The sequence below is a fragment of the Desmodus rotundus genome, chromosome 1 (assembly GCF_022682495.2).
Source record: "Desmodus rotundus isolate HL8 chromosome 1, HLdesRot8A.1, whole genome shotgun sequence".
Classification (NCBI taxonomy): Eukaryota; Metazoa; Chordata; class Mammalia; order Chiroptera; family Phyllostomidae; genus Desmodus; species Desmodus rotundus.
In genome coordinates this window covers 19,014,277-19,023,390 of record NC_071387.1, presented here as the reverse complement: position 1 = coordinate 19,023,390, position 9,114 = coordinate 19,014,277, and positions in this window count along the sequence as shown.

Sequence of the window (9,114 nt, the reverse complement as noted above, 5' to 3'; positions counted from 1 at the left end):
AGGCAAACCCGCAGACACCACCGTCCAGTCACCACCACCCCGAAGATCCCCCTGTTCTTCCATCCGTAAAGGGATCCCCCTTTACGGATGGAAGAACAGGGGGGAAGCCCCCAGGAGATGGCTTTTGTCCGAGCCGGGGCTGGCCAGTTTCGGGCCCAGACTCGGAACCCCGCATGCGCACCCAGGCCCCTCCACCACAAGCCTCACTCGGGGCAACATGCCCCACCCTTTAGTAACCAGGCCAGGTTCCCAGGTTCCCTGGGCACGTGACCCGGGAAACGGAAGCCCTTCCTGCCACCAGAGGACCTCACATTTTCCCCTGGCCACACTTCCCAGCAGTTCTCCCGCCCCCGCATAGGCAGAGTGCCCAGGGAGGACCTGGGGACCTGGGGCCAGGGCTGGGCCCAGCCACGGTTATGCGCCAGGTGAAGAGGGCCAGGGCGGGCGGTCCCCACCACCGTGGAAGGGTTCTCCAGGGGCCACTCAGGCCTGCGCCCCGCCTGGGCCCCTAAGAGTCTTGCTTTGGCTCAAACTGCCCCACCCTGCCCCGAGGTGTCAAACTTGGACCCACCTGCCTCCACTCTCTAATATCTGCCCTAAACTACTCGAGAAGGAACTGTGACCAGTGCGACTTCGGTCCCCCAGCGCTCCAAGGCCCCTCCCAATAAACGCATCCAAGGTCTCGGGTCCTTGGTGTCCGCCAATGACATTCACCTGCGGCGAACCCGGGCCCAGTTGAGCAAGATCAGGCCCCAGGGCAGGAGCCTGGGGAAGCATCTGGAGCCCTGGTGCCCAGGGCTGGGGAATTTCCCGGGGGCTCTCTCGTGGTCCAGGTGCCCTCTCTCGCCCGTGGGGTGCCCACGCCATTCCTTAACCACCGTAGGACACCTGCATCCCGAGATAAGCGGCCCTGTGCCTCCAGGGGGCTCGCACACATGGGGCGGGGGTGCCAGTAAACGGCCTACGTGGAGGCAAACCCGCAGACACCACCGTCCAGTCACCACCACCCCGAAGATCCCCCTGTTCTTCCATCCGTAAAGGGATCCCCCTTTACGGATGGAAGAACAGGGGGGAGGCCCCCAGGAGATGGCTTTTGTCCGAGCCGGGGCTGGCCAGTTTCGGGCCCAGACTCGGAACCCCGCATGCGCACCCAGGCCCCTCCACCACAAGCCTCACTCGGGGCAACATGCCCCACCCTTGAGTAACCAGGCCAGGTTCCCAGGTTCCCGGGGCACGTGACCCGGGAAACGGAAGCCCTTCCTGCCACCAGAGGACCTCACATTTTCTCCTGGCCACACTTCCCAGCAGTTGTCCCGCCCCCGCATAGGCAGAGTGCCCAGGGAGGACCTGGGGACCTGGGGCCAGGGCTGGGCCCAGCCACGGTTATGCGCCAGGTGAAGAGGGCCAGGGCGGGCGGTCCCCACCACCGTGGAAGGGTTCTCCAGGGGCCACTCAGGCCTGCGCCCCGCCTGGGCCCCTAAGAGTCTTGCTTTGGCTCAAACTGCCCCACCCTGCCCCGAGGTGTCAAACTTGGACCCACCTGCCTCCACTCTCTAATATCTGCCCTAAACTGCTCGAGAAGGGACTGTGACCAGTGCGACTTCGGTCCCCCAGCGCTCCAAGGCCCCTCCCAATAAACGCATCCAAGGTCTCGGGTCCTTGGTGTCCGCCAATGACATTCACCTGCGGCGAACCCGGGCCCAGTTGAGCAAGATCAGGCCCCAGGGCAGGAGCCTGGGGAAGCATCTGGAGCCCTGGCGCCCAGGGCTGGGGAATTTCCCGGGGGCTCTCTCGTGGTCCAGGTGCCCTCTCTCGCCCGTGGAGTGCCCACGCCATTCCTTAACCACCGCAGGACACCTGCATCCCGAGATAAGCGGCCCTGTGCCTCCAGGGGGCTCGCACACATGGGGCGGGGGTGCCAGTAAACGGCCTACGTGGAGGCAAACCCGCAGACACCACCGTCCAGTCACCACCACCCCGAAGATCCCCCTGTTCTTCCATCCGTAAAGGGATCCCCCTTTACGGATGGAAGAACAGGGGGGAGGCCCCCAGGAGATGGCTTTTGTCCGAGCCGGGGCTGGCCAGTTTCGGGCCCAGACTCGGAACCCCGCATGCGCACCCAGGCCCCTCCACCACAAGCCTCACTCGGGGCAACATGCCCCACCCTTGAGTAACCAGGCCAGGTTCCCAGGTTCCCGGGGCACGTGACCCGGGAGACGGAAGCCCTTCCTGCCACCAGAGGACCTCACATTTTCCCCTGGCCACACTTCCCAGCAGTTCTCCCGCCCCCGCATAGGCAGAGTGCCCAGGGAGGACCTGGGGACCTGGGGCCAGGGCTGGGCCCAGCCACGGTTATGCGCCAGGTGAAGAGGGCCAGGGCGGGCGGTCCCCACCACCGTGGAAGGGTTCTCCAGGGGCCACTCAGGCCTGCGCCCCGCCTGGGCCCCTAAGAGTCTTGCTTTGGCTCAAACTGCCCCACCCTGCCCCGAGGTGTCAAACTTGGACCCACCTGCCTCCACTCTCTAATATCTGCCCTAAACTACTCGAGAAGGGACTGTGACCAGTGCGACTTCGGTCCCCCAGCGCTCCAAGGCCCCTCCCAATAAACGCATCCAAGGTCTCGGGTCCTTGGTGTCCGCCAATGACATTCACCTGCGGCGAACCCGGGCCCAGTTGAGCAAGATCAGGCCCCAGGGCAGGAGCCTGGGGAAGCATCTGGAGCCCTGGCGCCCAGGGCTGGGGAATTTCCCGGGGGCTCTTTCGTGGTCCAGGTGCCCTCTCTCGCCCGTGGAGTGCCCACGCCATTCCTTAACCACCGCAGGACACCTGCATCCCGAGATAAGCGGCCCTGTGCCTCCAGGGGGCTCGCACACATGGGGCGGGGGTGCCAGTAAACGGCCTACGTGGAGGCAAACCCGCAGACACCACCGTCCAGTCACCACCACCCCGAAGATCCCCCTGTTCTTCCATCCGTAAAGGGATCCCCCTTTACGGATGGAAGAACAGGGGGGAGGCCCCCAGGAGATGGCTTTTGTCCGAGCCGGGGCTGGCCAGTTTCGGGCCCAGACTCGGAACCCCGCATGCGCACCCAGGCCCCTCCACCACAAGCCTCACTCGGGGCAACATGCCCCACCCTTGACTAACCAGGCCAGGTTCCCAGGTTCCCGGGGCACGTGACCCGGGAGACGGAAGCCCTTCCTGCCACCAGAGGACCTCACATTTTCCCCTGGCCACACTTCCCAGCAGTTCTCCCGCCCCCGCATAGACAGAGTGCCCAGGGAGGACCTGGGGACCTGGGGCCAGGGCTGGGCCCAGCCACGGTTATGCGCCAGGTGAGGAGGGCCAGGGCGGGCGGTCCCCACCACCGTGGAAGGGTTCTCCAGGGGCCACTCAGGCCTGCGCCCCGCCTGGGCCCCTAAGAGTCTTGCTTTGGCTCAAACTGCCCCACCCTGCCCCGAGGTGTCAAACTTGGACCCACCTGCCTCCACTCTCTAATATCTGCCCTAAACTACTCGAGAAGGGACTGTGACCAGTGCGACTTCGGTCCCCCAGCGCTCCAAGGCCCCTCCCAATAAACGCATCCAAGGTCTCGGGTCCTTGGTGTCCGCCAATGACATTCACCTGCGGCGAACCCGGGCCCAGTTGAGCAAGATCAGGCCCCAGGGCAGGAGCCTGGGGAAGCATCTGGAGCCCTGGCGCCCAGGGCTGGGGAATTTCCCGGGGGCTCTCTCGTGGTCCAGGTGCCCTCTCACGCCCGTGGAGTGCCCACCCCATTCCTTAACCACCGCAGGACACCTGCATCCCGAGATAAGCGGCCCTGTGCCTCCAGGGGCCTCGCACACATGGGGCGGGGGTGCCAGTAAACGGCCTACGTGGAGGCAAACCCGCAGACACCACCGTCCAGTCACCACCACCCCGAAGATCCCCCTGTTCTTCCATCCGTAAAGGGATCCCCCTTTACGGATGGAAGAACAGGGGGGAGGCCCCCAGGAGATGGCTTTTGTCCGAGCCGGGGCTGGCCAGTTTCGGGCCCAGACTCGGAACCCCGCATGCGCACCCAGGCCCCTCCACCACAAGCCTCACTCGGGGCAACATGCCCCACCCTTTAGTAACCAGGCCAGGTTCCCAGGTTCCCTGGGCACGTGACCCGGGAAACGGAAGCCCTTCCTGCCACCAGAGGACCTCACATTTTCCCCTGGCCACACTTCCCAGCAGTTCTCCCGCCCCCGCATAGGCAGAGTGCCCAGGGAGGACCTGGGGACCTGGGGCCAGGGATGGGCCCAGCCACGGTTATGCGCCAGGTGAAGAGGGCCAGGGCGGGCGGTCCCCACCACCGTGGAAGGGTTCTCCAGGGGCCACTCAGGCCTGCGCCCCGCCTGGGCCCCTAAGAGTCTTGCTTTGGCTCAAACTGCCCCACCCTGCCCCGAGGTGTCAAACTTGGACCCACCTGCCTCCACTCTCTAATATCTGCCCTAAACTACTCGAGAAGGGACTGTGACCAGTGCGACTTCGGTCCCCCAGCGCTCCAAGGCCCCTCCCAATAAACGCATCCAAGGTCTCGGGTCCTTGGTGTCCGCCAATGACATTCACCTGCGGCGAACCCGGGCCCAGTTGAGCAAGATCAGGCCCCAGGGCAGGAGCCTGGGGAAGCATCTGGAGCCCTGGCGCCCAGGGCTGGGGAATTTCCCGGGGGCTCTCTCGTGGTCCAGGTGCCCTCTCTCGCCCGTGGAGTGCCCACGCCATTCCTTAACCACCGCAGGACACCTGCATCCCGAGATAAGCGGCCCTGTGCCTCCAGGGGGCTCGCACACATGGGGCGGGGGTGCCAGTAAACGGCCTACGTGGAGGCAAACCCGCAGACACCACCGTCCAGTCACCACCACCCCGAAGATCCCCCTGTTCTTCCATCCGTAAAGGGATCCCCCTTTACGGATGGAAGAACAGGGGGGAGGCCCCCAGGAGATGGCTTTTGTCCGAGCCGGGGCTGGCCAGTTTGGGGCCCAGACTCGGAACCCCGCATGCGCACCCAGGCCCCTCCACCACAAGCCTCACTCGGGGCAACATGCCCCACCCTTGAGTAACCAGGCCAGGTTCCCAGGTTCCCGGGGCACGTGACCCGGGAGACGGAAGCCCTTCCTGCCACCAGAGGACCTCACATTTTCCCCTGGCCACACTTCCCAGCAGTTGTCCCGCCCCCGCATAGGCAGAGTGCCCAGGGAGGACCTGGGGACCTGGGGCCAGGGCTGGGCCCAGCCACGGTTATGCGCCAGGTGAGGAGGGCCAGGGCGGGCGGTCCCCACCACCGTGGAAGGGTTCTCCAGGGGCCACTCAGGCCTGCGCCCCGCCTGGGCCCCTAAGAGTCTTGCTTTGGCTCAAACTGCCCCACCCTGCCCCGAGGTGTCAAACTTGGACCCACCTGCCTCCACTCTCTAATATCTGCCCTAAACTACTCGAGAAGGGACTGTGACCAGTGCGACTTCGGTCCCCCAGCGCTCCAAGGCCCCTCCCAATAAACGCATCCAAGGTCTCGGGTCCTTGGTGTCCGCCAATGACATTCACCTGCGGCGAACCCGGGCCCAGTTGAGCAAGATCAGGCCCCAGGGCAGGAGCCTGGGGAAGCATCTGGAGCCCTGGTGCCCAGGGCTGGGGAATTTGCCGGGGGCTCTCTCGTGGTCCAGGTGCCCTCTCTCGCCCGTGGAGTGCCCACGCCATTCCTTAACCACCGCAGGACACCTGCATCCCGAGATAAGCGGCCCTGTGCCTCCAGGGGGCTCGCACAAATGGGGCGGGGGTGCCAGTAAACGGCCTACGTGGAGGCAAACCCGCAGACACCACCGTCCAGTCACCACCACCCCGAAGATCCCCCTGTTCTTCCATCCGTAAAGGGATCCCCCTTTACGGATGGAAGAACAGGGGGGAGGCCCCCAGGAGATGGCTTTTGTCCGAGCCGGGGCTGGCCAGTTTCGGGCCCAGACTCGGAACCCCGCATGCGCACCCAGGCCCCTCCACCACAAGCCTCACTCGGGGCAACATGCCCCACCCTTGAGTAACCAGGCCAGGTTCCCAGGTTCCCGGGGCACGTGACCCGGGAGACGGAAGCCCTTCCTGCCACCAGAGGACCTCACATTTTCCCCTGGCCACACTTCCCAGCAGTTCTCCCGCCCCCGCATAGGCAGAGTGCCCAGGGAGGACCTGGGGACCTGGGGCCAGGGCTGGGCCCAGCCACGGTTATGCGCCAGGTGAAGAGGGCCAGGGCGGGCGGTCCCCACCACCGTGGAAGGGTTCTCCTGGGGCCACTCAGGCCTGTGCCCCGCCTGGGCCCCTAAGAGTCTTGCTTTGGCTCAAACTGCCCCACCCTGCCCCGAGGTGTCAAACTTGGACCCACCTGCCTCCACTCTCTAATATCTGCCCTAAACTACTCGAGAAGGGACTGTGACCAGTGCGACTTCGGTCCCCCAGCGCTCCAAGGCCCCTCCCAATAAACGCATCCAAGGTCTAGGGTCCTTGGTGTCCGCCAATGACATTCACCTGCGGCGAACCCGGGCCCAGTTGAGCAAGATCAGGCCCCAGGGCAGGAGCCTGGGGAAGCATCTGGAGCCCTGGTGCCCAGGGCTGGGGAATTTCCCGGGGGCTCTCCCGTGGTCCAGGTGCCCTCTCTCGCCCGTGGAGTGCCCACGCCATTCCTTAACCACCGCAGGACACCTGCATCCCGAGATAAGCGGCCCTGTGCCTCCAGGGGGCTCGCACACATGGGGCGGGGGTGCCAGTAAACGGCCTACGTGGAAGCAAACCCGCAGACACCACCGTCCAGTCACCACCACCCCGAAGATCCCCCTGTTCTTCCATCCGTAAAGGGATCCCCCTTTACGGATGGAAGAACAGGGGGGAAGCCCCCAGGAGATGGCTTTTGTCCGAGCCGGGGCTGGCCAGTTTCGGGCCCAGACTCGGAACCCCGCATGCGCACCCAGGCCCCTCCACCACAAGCCTCACTCGGGGCAACATGCCCCACCCTTGAATAACCAGGCCAGGTTCCCAGGTTCCCGGGGCACGTGACCCGGGAGACGGAAGCCCTTCCTGCCACCAGAGGACCTCACATTTTCCCCTGGCCACACTTCCCAGCAGTTCTCCCGCCCCCGCATAGGCAGAGTGCCCAGGGAGGACCTGGGGACCCGGGGCCAGGGCTGGGCCCAGCCACGGTTATGCGCCAGGTGAGGAGGGCCAGGGCGGGTGGTCCCCACCACCGTGGAAGGGTTCTCCAGGGGCCACTCAGGCCTGCGCCCCGCCTGGGCCCCTAAGAGTCTTGCTTTGGCTCAAACTGCCCCACCCTGCCCCGAGGTGTCAAACTTGGACCCACCTGCCTCCACTCTCTAATATCTGCCCTAAACTACTCGAGAAGGGACTGTGACCAGTGCGACTTCGGTCCCCCAGCGCTCCAAGGCCCCTCCCAATAAACGCATCCAAGGTCTCGGGTCCTTGGTGTCCGCCAATGACATTCACCTGCGGCGAACCCGGGCCCAGTTGAGCAAGATCAGGCCCCAGGGCAGGAGCCTGGGGAAGCATCTGGAGCCCTGGTGCCCAGGGCTGGGGAATTTCCCGGGGGCTCTCTCGTGGTCCAGGTGCCCTCTCTCGCCCGTGGGGTGCCCACGCCATTCCTTAACCACCGCAGGACACCTGCATCCCGAGATAAGCGGCCCTGTGCCTCCAGGGGGCTCGCACACATGGGGCGGGGGTGCCAGTAAACGGCCTACGTGGAGGCAAACCCGCAGACACCACCGTCCAGTCACCACCACCCCGAAGATCCCCCTGTTCTGCCATCCGTAAATGGATCCCCCTTTACGGATGGAAGAACAGGGGGGAGGCCCCCAGGAGATGGCTTTTGTCCGAGCCGGGGCTGGCCAGTTTCGGGCCCAGACTCGGAACCCCGCATGCGCACCCAGGCCCCTCCACCACAAGCCTCACTCGGGGCAACATGCCCCACCCTTGAGTAACCAGGCCAGGTTCCCAGGTTCCCGGGGCACGTGACCCGGGAAACCGAAGCCCTTCCTGCCACCAGAGGACCTCACATTTTCCCCTGGCCACACTTCCCAGCAGTTCTCCCGCCCACGCATAGGCAGAGTGCCCAGTTAGGACCTGGGGACCTGGGGCCAGGGCTGGGCCCAGCCACGGTTATGCGCCAGGTGAAGAGGGCCAGGGCGGGCGGTCCCCACCACCGTGGAAGGGTTCTCCAGGGGCCACTCAGGCCTGCGCCCCGCCTGGGCCCCTAAGAGTCTTGCTTTGGCTCAAACTGCCCCACCCTGCCCCGAGGTGTCAAACTTGGACCCACCTGCCTCCACTCTCTAATATCTGCCCTAAACTGCTCGAGAAGGGACTGTGACCAGTGCGACTTCGGTCCCCCAGCGCTCCAAGGCCCCTCCCAATAAACGCATCCAAGGTCTCGGGTCCTTGGTGTCCGCCAATGACATTCACCTGCGGCGAACCCGGGCCCAGTTGAGCAAGATCAGGCCCCAGGGCAGGAGCCTGGGGAAGCATCTGGAGCCCTGGTGCCCAGGGCTGGGGAATTTCCCGGGGGCTCTCTCGTGGTCCAGGTGCCCTCTCTCGCCCGTGGAGTGCCCACGCCATTCCTTAACCACCGCAGGACACCTGCATCCCGAGATAAGCGGCCCTGTGCCTCCAGGGGGCTCGCACACATGGGGCGGGGGTGCCAGTAAACGGCCTACGTGGAGGCAAACCGGCAGACACCACCGTCCAGTCACCACCACCCCGAAGATCCCCCTGTTCTTCCATCCGTAAAGGGATCCCCCTTTACGGATGGAAGAACAGGGGGGAGGCCCCCAGGAGATGGCTTTTGTCCGAGCCGGGGCTGGCCAGTTTCGGGCCCAGACTCGGAACCCCGCATGCGCACCCAGGCCCCTCCACCACAAGCCTCACTCGGGGCAACATGCCCCACCCTTGAGTAACCAGGCCAGGTTCCCAGGTTCCCGGGGCACGTGACCCGGGAGACGGAAGCCCTTCCTGCCACCAGAGGACCTCACATTTTCCCCTGGCCACACTTCCCAGCAGTTCTCCCGCCCCCGCATAGGCAGAGTGCCCAGGGAGGACCTGGGGACCCGGGGC